Source organism: Coregonus clupeaformis, chromosome 16, assembly GCF_020615455.1.
Source record: "Coregonus clupeaformis isolate EN_2021a chromosome 16, ASM2061545v1, whole genome shotgun sequence".
Classification (NCBI taxonomy): domain Eukaryota; kingdom Metazoa; phylum Chordata; class Actinopteri; order Salmoniformes; family Salmonidae; genus Coregonus; species Coregonus clupeaformis.
In genome coordinates this window covers 27,305,471-27,316,065 of record NC_059207.1, presented here as the reverse complement: position 1 = coordinate 27,316,065, position 10,595 = coordinate 27,305,471, and positions in this window count along the sequence as shown.

Here is a 10,595-nt window from a genome sequence, read left to right as displayed (position 1 = left end):
ATCACTCTTGATAGAAACAAAATGCCACGCTCGCCGGACATCATTTCTGCATTAGTCGTTGAGACCCCGGGCGTTGCCAGGGTGACATTGTAATTACCATCTTATAGGAATGGGTGTAATATAAGTGGACCCTAAGGCACGGAGCTAAGGTAATGGCCTTTATGACAGCATTTACTATCCTGTCATCGCACCAGGACATGCTTTGCCACTTGCAGCCAGCAGCCATTTAAGGCAGAGTGGGCGGCAGGTGTGTTCATGATACACCGGAGTCGTGTTCATTAGGCACAATGGACTGAAGTAGGGTAAGGTACAATCTGAACTCATCCAATATCAAACGCTCTTTTTTGTTTTCCGTGGCAGAACGTTTTGTAACGTTTTGCTGCTGTGTTCCCTAATGAACAAGACCCAGGACAGGTCAGGAGGCAATATCATGATAATACACTGCTAAAAAAAATAAAGGGAACACTTAAACAACACAATGTAACTCCAAGTCAATCACACTTCTGTGAAATCAAACTGTCCACTTAGGAAGCAACACTGATTGACAATAAATGTCACATGCTGTTGTGCAAATGGAATAGACAACAGGTGGAAATTATAGGCAATTAGCAAGACACCCCCAATAAAGGAGTGGTTCTGCAGGTGGTGACCACAGACCACTTCTCAGTTCCTATGCTTCCTGGCTGATGTTTTGGTCACTTTTGAATGCTGGCGGTGCTTTCACTCTAGTGGTAGCATGAGACGGAGTCTACAACCCACACAAGTGGCTCAGGTAGTGCAGCTCATCCAGGATGGCACATCAATGCGAGCTGTGGCAAGAAGGTTTGCTGTGTCTGTCAATGTAGTCTCCAGAGCATGGAGGCAACCCAGCAGCAGGACCGCTACCTCCGCCTTTGTGCAAGGAGGAGTAGGAGGAGCACTGCCAGAGCCCTGCAAAATGACCTCCAGCAGGCCACAAATGTGCATGTGTCTGCTCAAACGGTCAAAAACAGACTCCATGAGGGTGGTATGAGGGCCCGACGTCCACAGGTGGGGGTTGTGCTTACAGCCCAACACCGTGCAGGACGTTTGGCATTTGCCAGAGAACACCAAGATTGGCAAATTCGCCACTGGCGCCCTGTGCTCTTCACAGATGAAAGCAGGTTCACACTGAGCACATGTGACAGACGTGACAGAGTCTGGAGACGCCGTGGAGAACGTTCTGCTGCCTGCAACATCCTCCAGCATGACCGGTTTGGCAGTGGGTCAGTCATGGTGTGGGGTGGCATTTCTTTGGGGGGCCGCACAGCCCTCCATGTGCTCTCCAGAGGTAGCCTGACTGCCATTAGGTACCGAGATGAGATCCTCAGACCCCTTGTGAGACCATATGCTGGTGCGGTTGGCCCTGGGTTCCTCCTAATGCAAGACAATGCTAGACCTCATGTGGCTGGAGTGTGTCAGCAGTTCATGCAAGAGGAAGGCATTGATGCTATGGACTGGCCCGCCCGTTCCCCAGACCTGAATCCAATTGAGCACATCTGGGACATCATGTCTCGCTCCATCCACCAACGCCACGTTGCACCACAGACTGTCCAGGAGTTGGCGGATGCTTTAGTCCAGGTCTGGGAGGAGATCCCTCAGGAGACCATCCGCCACCTCATCAGGAGCATGCCCAGGCGTTGTAGGGAGGTTTGACTTGTTTTAAGGACATTACATCAAAGTTGGATCAGCCTGTAGTGTGGTTTTCCACTTTAATTTTGAGTGTGACTCCAAATCCAGACCTCCATGGGTTGATAAATTTGATTTCCATTGATAATTTTTGTGTGATTTTGTTGTCAGCACATTCAACTATGTAAAGAAAAAAGTATTTAATAAGATTATTTAATTCATTCAGATCTAGGATGTGTTATTTTAGTGTTCCCTTTATTTTTTTGAGCAGTGTATATACGTACATAATGAGAATGATTGAGAAGTGAAGTTATAGGTGGGGATATCCATGTTTCTCTTTCACAGAAGGTGATGAAAACCCCAAGCAAAGAATTGAAAGAGCATACCGCAAACTTTTATGTCAAATACTGAACTTCTCCACTACTTGTCTCTCTAATGCGAGCAGCTTGGAGTGAGGCATGGCTGAACATCTCTTAATGTCAGCTGTCTCCCTATGTCTGGGAATTCAGAAAGGAATTTAGAGACCCAGTTTTAAAAGCTTTTATCAGAATCCATGCCATCCTTGCATTCATTAATCCAGAGACATTAATGACAAATCCAGGAGTGAGAGAGAGCGAGATAGTGTGTGTGTGTGTGTGTGTATATGTTTGTATGTGCATGTGTGTAGAAGTGTGTGTACTCTACTTCTGTATGATATTGAAGCTGTAGAGTAGAGCTGGAGGGACTCTGGAGATGAGGGGGTTTAATCCCACACTCCTATGAGGATTCAGGTGGAGCAGATTTCAGAATTAACACCCAGGGTTAGAAAGCTCCAGTGTGGAGCGCAAAAATATTAGATGGGGGACACCTAATATAAAGGCCTGACGCACTTGTACAGAGTGCCATTCATTTGTATTTACTTGTGGAGCTGTGTTCACAATGGCCTTTTCATTTTTACAGATCACTCAACATAAAGCTCAGGACAAACCCCCATGATACACACACACACACGCAAACACACACACACACACTCACACACACACTCACACACACGCAAAACACACACACGCAGTGTAGGTACATACAAGGTCTATTACTCACACCTTGCGGTAAGAAATGGACACAACAGGCCTCATGGGGTTGTGTTTACCATTGAGTGACTGTAATGTAATTGGACAAATAAATGGATAGCAGATAGTCCAACAAAAGAATGGTTCAATATAACTCCCTGGTGGTCGCTGCCAGGTCATTTATGGACAATACAGCTGCAGTATGGAACTGGGGGCTTAAGCAGTGGTTGTTATGACAATGAAGACACTGTCACAAATGTCCTTCTTCCCTACCATTTCCAAATCGGTCTTGCCACTTGTCAACTCCTCATGCCTTCACCATCGAACCTTTCAGAGTGAGCTCCATACAGTACAATGGCCCATATCACTACCATATTCATACATTTATCCAACACATTCTGCCTTCCTTCCTTACCTCCAATAAAGGCATGATGCCTCCTCAGCACATTCTCCCACCATATAACACCTCCCACCAAGCATCACAGCTAAAACAAAACACTCATGGATAAATACAGTGAGGGAAAAAAGTATTTGATCCCCTGCTGATTTTCTACGTTTGCCCACTGACAAAGAAATTATGAGTCTATAATTTTAATGGTAGGTTTATTTGAACAGTGAGAGACAGAATAACAACAAAAAAAATCCAGAAAAACGCATGTCAAAAATGTTATAAATTGATTTGCATTTTAATGAGGGAAATAAGTATTTGACCCCCTCTCAATCAGAAAGATTTCTGGCTCCCAGGTGTCTTTTATACAGGTAACGAGCTGAGATTAGGAGCACACTCTTAAAGGGAGTGCTCCTAATCTCAGTTTGTTAGCTGTATAAAAGACATCTGTCCACAGAAGCAATCAATCAATCAGATTCCAAACTTTCCACCATGACCAAGACCAAAGAGCTCTCCAAGGATGTCAGGGACAAGATTGTAGACCTACACAAGGCTGGAATGGCCTACAAGACCATCGCCAAGCAGCTTGGTGAGAAGGTGACAACAGTTGGTGCGATTATTCGCAAATGGAAGAAACACAAAATAACTGTCAATCTCCCTCAGCCTGGGACTCAATGCAAGATCTCACCTCGTGGAGTTGCAATGATCATGAGAACGGTGAGGAATCAGCCCAGAACTACACGGGAGGATCTTGTCAATGATCTCAAGGCAGCTGAGACCATAGTCACCAAGAAAACAATTGGTAACACACTACGCCGTGAAGGACTGAAATACTGCAGCGCCCGCAAGGTCCCCCTGCTCAAGAAAGCACATATACAGGCCCGTCTGAAGGTTGCCAATGAACATCTGAATGATTCGGAGGAGAATTGGGTGAAAGTGTTGTGGTCAGATGAGACCAAAATTGAGCTTTTTGGCATCAACTCAACTCGCCGTGTTTGGAGGAGGAGGAATGCTACCTATGACCCCAAGAACACCATCCCCACCGTCAAACATGGAGGTGGAAACGTTATGCTTTGGGGGTGTTTTTCTGCTAAGGGGACAGGACAACTTCCCCGCATCAAAGGGACGATGGACGGGGCCATGTACCGTCAAATCTTGGGTGAGAACCTCCTTCCCTCAGCCAGGGCATTGAAAATGGGTCGTGGATGGGTATTCCAGCATGACAATGACCCAAAACACACGGCCAAGGCAACAAAGGATTGGCTCAAGAAGATGCACATTAATGTCCTGGAGTGGCCTAGCCAGTCTCCAGACCTTAATCCCATAGAAAATCTGTGGAGGGAGCTGAAGGTTCGAGTTGCCAAACGTCAGCCTCGAAACCTTTATGACTTGGAGAAGATCTGCAAAGAGGAGTGGGACAAAATCCCTCCTGAGATGTGTGCAAACCTGGTGGCCAACTACAAGAAACGTCTGACCTCTGTGATTGCCAACAAGGGTTTTGCCACCAAGTACTAAGTCATGTTTTGCAGAAGGGTCAAATACTTATTTCCCTCATTAAAATGCAAATCAATTTATAACATTTCTTACATGCGTTTTTCTGGATTCTGTTGCACACACAGATTTTTGTTGTTGTTATTCTGTCTCTCACTGTTCAAATAAACCTACCATTAAAATTATAGACTGATCATGTCTTTGTCAGTGGGCAAACGTACAAAATCAGCAGGGGATCAAATATTTTTTTCCCTCACTGTAACTTATTCTGTTCCCAAGTTACTGTTGCCAAGGGTGCCCATGGACAACTCCCCACCTTCCAATCCAACCACCTCCATCACAGCACCATGTTCTGAAAGCATGTGTGATGTAAGACCATTAAGATGTTAGTTAGAACATAACTGTTGGCAGCACTCGGTGTGTTAACTGTCTGCGAAGCCACAGATCACTATTGGAGCATGAAATCAAACATGTGTAAGGTTTTTTTTAAGCTTGAAAGCCACACAGCGTGTTAACATAAAAATCTGTGTATTTCTTCAGAAATGTGTTTGATTCAGTTTGACCCCCAAGGGAGGATGAAGTGTTTGTTGTTTGCTTGTTTGCATTGCCTCATTTGTAGTCAGAGGGTGGTTAGGGATTGGTGTATTCAGATGCCCAGTGTTCTGACCCTTTGCTCCATCTCCAGATGGTGTTCTCTGTTTCATGCTTTGATTTGCCAGATCTTTTCACTTTAATTAGAGAGGAGCATTACTTGAGGCTAATGACTTACAAATTGGCTAATATTCCTCTGCAGTTAAGTACTGAAGAAAAATGTCTCATTCAGTTTCTGAGAGGGCAAATGTGATTTACAGACATTTCTGATAATTTTATAATTCAATTATATAAATAATAGCACTTATGAATACCTCATGAACTTAGTTCATCTTAACACCATCATAACACTCCCTTGTTAAACAAACGTTGTAAACAATGTCTTTGAAAACGAACAATGTAGGCTATAATTTCAAAATATGGTTAAAACTATCAGGTTGTCCTCATGGACTATCCTTGCGTCTTTAAATTTGAGAGTGGTTCCATTTCTCCAAGCCTATCTCTCAGCTTTAAAGCAAACATTTCATTTAAAATGGTTCCAAATATGCAAGGGTAAATTTTCCGATGCCTCTGCTAAGTCATTAATCAAATAATTTACACACAGAAATGTTGAAGTGAAACATGTTGAGTTTGTAAAGGAACACATAGGGGACATTTTCTCCTGGAACCACTGGCCCAAAACTGACCAATTCTAAAGCATCTTACCCAGAACTAGAATGATGGAACCAGCCACAGTTAGGGCTGGCACAATTACCGTATAACCATGTAACCGACGGTTATGGATGAAGACCATCATGAAAATAAAATAACTGTCATAATCATTAAAGGTCCAATGCAGCCGTTTTTATCTCAATATCAAACAGTTTCTAGGTAACAACTAAGTACTTTACTGTGATTGTTTTCAATTAAAATTCAAATATTTTCTTAGCAAAGAGCAATTTCTCAATCAAGAATTTTGCTAGGACTGTCTAGGAGTGGTCTGAGTGGGGAGGGGAAAACTGAAAACTAGCTGTTATTGGGCGGTCTTTTCAAACAGCTCTTACACTAAAAGCGCATCATCATCATTTTCACAATTTCACAATAGGCTATTATTCCAACCATATAGTGTGGAAATATAAAACACAGGGAAATCACATTTTTGACTGCACTGGGCCTTTGTGTGTGTGTGTGTGTGTGTGTGTGTGTGTGTGTGTGTGTGTGTGTGTGTGTGTGTGTGTGTGTGTGTGTGTGTGTGTGTGTGTGTGTGTGTGTGTGTGTGTGTGTGTGTGCGTGCGTGCGTGCGTGTGTAACAATTAGCTGACTGAAGACAGGGCGGCCGGGCATTTGTGTGGTTGAGTCCATTTCTGCAGTAACATGGACTCTTAACAACGTTAGGAAACTTTGTTCCTCCTTGCTGAAACGAGCAAGGTGTTGTAGCAAGCAAGTCTTCGGTTGCCTAGGCAATGCCCCCTCCCTGCAGCAGCAGCAGCACACACAGAAATATAATTAATAGAACGGACTTGGAACCTCTAACCCTGGCAATTTGACTGGTAAACTCATGGGTACACTCGGAATGGCTGCCTGGTATTGTGATGCAATCATTTCTATGGTAATAGAGAATGTTCATTCAAATGATGTTATCTGATGTGGCTCATGCAATGGAATGTATTTTTTGTATTAACTGAAATGAGTACATATTATAAAACAATTTCCTCATCAATTTACACACAATACCCCATAATGACCAAGTGAAAACAGGTTGTTAGAAATTTTTGCACATTTATTAAAAATAAAAAACAGAAATACCTTATTTACATAAGTATTCAGACCCTTTTCTATGAGACTCGAAATTTAGCTCAGGTGCATCCTGTTTCCATTGATCATCCTTAAGATGTTTCTACAACTTGATTGGAGTCCACCTGTGGTAAATTCAATTAATTGGACATGATTTGGAAAGGCACACACCTGTCTATATAAGGTCCCACAGTTGACAGTGCATGTCAGAGCAAAACCAAGACATGAGGTCGAAGGAATTGTCAGTAGAGCCAGATCTGGGGAAGGGTACCAAAAAATATCTGCAGCATTGAAGGTCCACAAGAACACTGTGGCCTCCATCATTCTTAAATGGAAGACGTTTGGAACCACCAAGACTCTTCCTAGAGCTGGCCGCCCAGCCAAGCTTTGCAATCGGTGGAGAAGGGCCTTTATCAGGGAGGTGACCAAGAACCCAATGGTCAATCTGACAGAGCTTCAGACAACAATCTCTGCAGCACTCCACCAATCAGGCCTTTATGGTAGAGTAGCCAGACGGAAGACACTCCACAGTAAAAGGCACATGACAGCCCGCTTAGAGTTTGCCAAAAGGCACTTAAAGAATCTCAGACCATGAGAAACAAGATTCTCTGGTCTGATGAAACCAAGACTGAACTCTTTGGCCTGAATGCCAAATGTCACGTCTGGAGGAAACCTGGCACCATCCCTACGGTGAAGCATGGTTGTGGCAGCATCATGCTGTGGGGATGTTTTTCAGTGGCAGGGACTGGGAGACGAGTCAGGATCGAGGGAAAGATGAATGGAGTGCAGAGAGATCCTTGATGAAAACCTGCTCCAGAGCGCTCAGGACCTCAGACTGGGGCGAAGGTTCACCTTCCAACAGGACAACGACCCTAAGCACACAGCCAAGACAACGCAGGAGTGGCTTCGGAACAAGTCTCTAAATGTCCTTGAGTGGCCCAGCCAGAGCCCAGACTTGAACCCGATCGAACATCTCTGGAGAAACCTGAAAATAGCTGTGTAGCGATGCTCCCTATCCAACCTGGCAGAGCTTGAGAGGGTCTGCAGAGAAGAATGGGAGAAACTCCCCAAATACAGGTGTGCCAAGCTTGTAGCATCACACCCAAGAAGACTCGAGGCTGTAATCGCTGCCAAAGGTGGTTCAACAAAGTACTGAGTAAAGGATCTGAATACTTACGTAAATGTGATATTTTTCTAAAAACCTGTTTTTGCTTTGTCATTATGGGGTTTTGTGTGTAGATTGATGAGAAAAAAAAACATTTAATCAATTTTAGAATAAGGCTGTAACGTAACAAAATGTGGAAAAAGTCAAGGGGTCTGAATACTTTCCAAATGCACTTGTTTCCATCCCTAGTGGCCGGGGGAGTTGTGTGTGTGTGGAATGATTTTAATCCACCATCACCACCACTACCATCATTCCACTGAGACTAAATGATGCTCATTATAGTCAAGCACCAGCAGAGAAAATTATAGTGCTGCCGGCGAGGTTTCCGACATTATGATCACTAACAGTTACCAGGGGAGATTTCCCACTACAAACACACCCCACAGACATAAATACATGAACACACACACACAAAAACAAAACAACAATAAACACACAATGGTGTTTTGAGTAAAAAGTTAAGAGGGTACCGTTAGGATCTAACGCGCTGAGCAGAAGGCAACTATGCCTCACAGATGGCTGTATGAACTGCAGGGCATTCTCAACTAAATGGCACACACACACACACACACACACACAGAGAATCACACAGGCACACTGATGATCATAATAAACTGTAATGATGTAAGGTATCCCATCTGACACAGCAGAGCTTTGAGAGCATCACTCTGTGGTCCATATCCAGTCAACAGATCCCTGTGGGGCTAATGCACCTACAGTAACATCTCTAATACACACTTTGTATTATCACCACTCCCATTCTCTTCTTTCTATGCTTCTCTGTACTCTGACACAACTCATCTTAGTCTTTGGTGGGAGAAATAGCAGTTATTGTTTCAGCATGCAATTTCTCTTTGGACATCAATTTGAACTCTGGGGCTGTAGTCATAAAGTGTCTCAGAGTAGGAGTTCTGATCTATGATCCGTTTTATCCAATATGGCCTCGGTAAGTCTTACCGGTGGCTGCTGTGAGTTGAGCGCACTCCTCTTGGTAGAGCCCCCCCTGGAGCTAAGCCTCTTCCAGGACTCCGAGAAGCGCCCTCTGGTGGTTGGATGTCCCGGCCCCGCTGACGACTCCTCCCGCATGGAGCACGCCTGGTCCCTGCGAATGCCCTCTCTCCGACTATCACCCCACTTCTTCTTAGAAGCCATATAGAAGCCCCAGAAGAAGCTACAGCCACAGCAGCTCTTAGAGAACCTGACGACACGTAGCTACTCAGAACACTATTCAACCTGCTACAGGTGTCAGGACATTTCCTTTCTGCTCTCTTCTCAACTCTTTACCCTCTTCTCTTCTCTTCTCTTCCCTTCTTTTATCTTCTGTTGTTTTGTCTTGTCCTCCTCTTGTAGAGGAGAGTGAGAGAGGAATGACAGAGGGCGCCGTCTGCACCCTGTTGCATGTGCTGCTGCTACCGCTGTTGTTGTTGCTGTTTCTTCTCCCGGGAGGCAGAGACTGAGAGAATGGAGGGAGAGAAACAGCTTTCTAAAACTGTGTGGCTTCTGTCGGCACGTGGCTCCTGTTGAGTGGAGAGCTGCGCTGGTTCTTGTGACAGAGAGGCAGAGAGACAAACGTTGTGTTCAGTTAGTCACTCTCTCGCTCTGAATGCGGCATCCCCCTCCCCTCCGTGTTCTCCCATTCACCCCCCCTCCACCTCCCCTCCATCCTTCGCTCCACTGTCCATACTAGCTCCCCTCTCCTTTACTGCTTTGGTTCAGTGTTTGTGAAAATGCCTCCATCTAAAACTATTCAGAAGCACAGCGACCAGAGAGTCTAAAGCTGATACTCCTTCAACTGCAGTACAAATAGATGAAAGCAACCCCATTACAGAAGCCGGTGCAGACAGAGGTCTTAACCCATGTAATGGCTCTGTCAGTCCCTGTCTGTCTGTCTGTCTCTGCCTGCCTGCCTGTCTGTCTGTCTGTCTGTCTGTCTGTCTGTCTGTCTTTTCCAGCAGCCCTGTCCATCACTCCCAAGACCTTGGAACAGAGTCTGCCCACACCATACAGAGGAGAGACAAAGGAGAGCCAAAGGGCACAGGTCACTAATGGTAACCAGCCAGCCACCACACCACACCTGAGGCCCTGAGGAACTCAACCAACCACCAGGGAGAAAGAGAGACAGACAGTCTCTTGTTTATTTATTTTTATCCAACTGTTTTATTGTTCAACATGTTGCTTTGGCAATACAAATATGTACGTGTCACTATGTCATACCAATAAAGCATTTCGAATTGAATCAACACACAGAGAGAGAGAGAGAGAGAGAGAGAGAGAGAGAGAGAGAGAGAGAGAGAGAGAGAGAGAGAGAGAGAGAGAGAGAGAGAGAGAGAGAGAGAGAGAGAGAGAGAGAGAGAGAGAGAGAGAGAGAGAGAGAGAGAGAGAGAGAGAGAGAGAGAGAGAGAACTGTATGCTGTTTGGAAGAAACACTCACAAGGGGGATCTTGGTGGCTTGATAGGTACATGTACAGTGAGGGAAAAAAGTATTTGATCC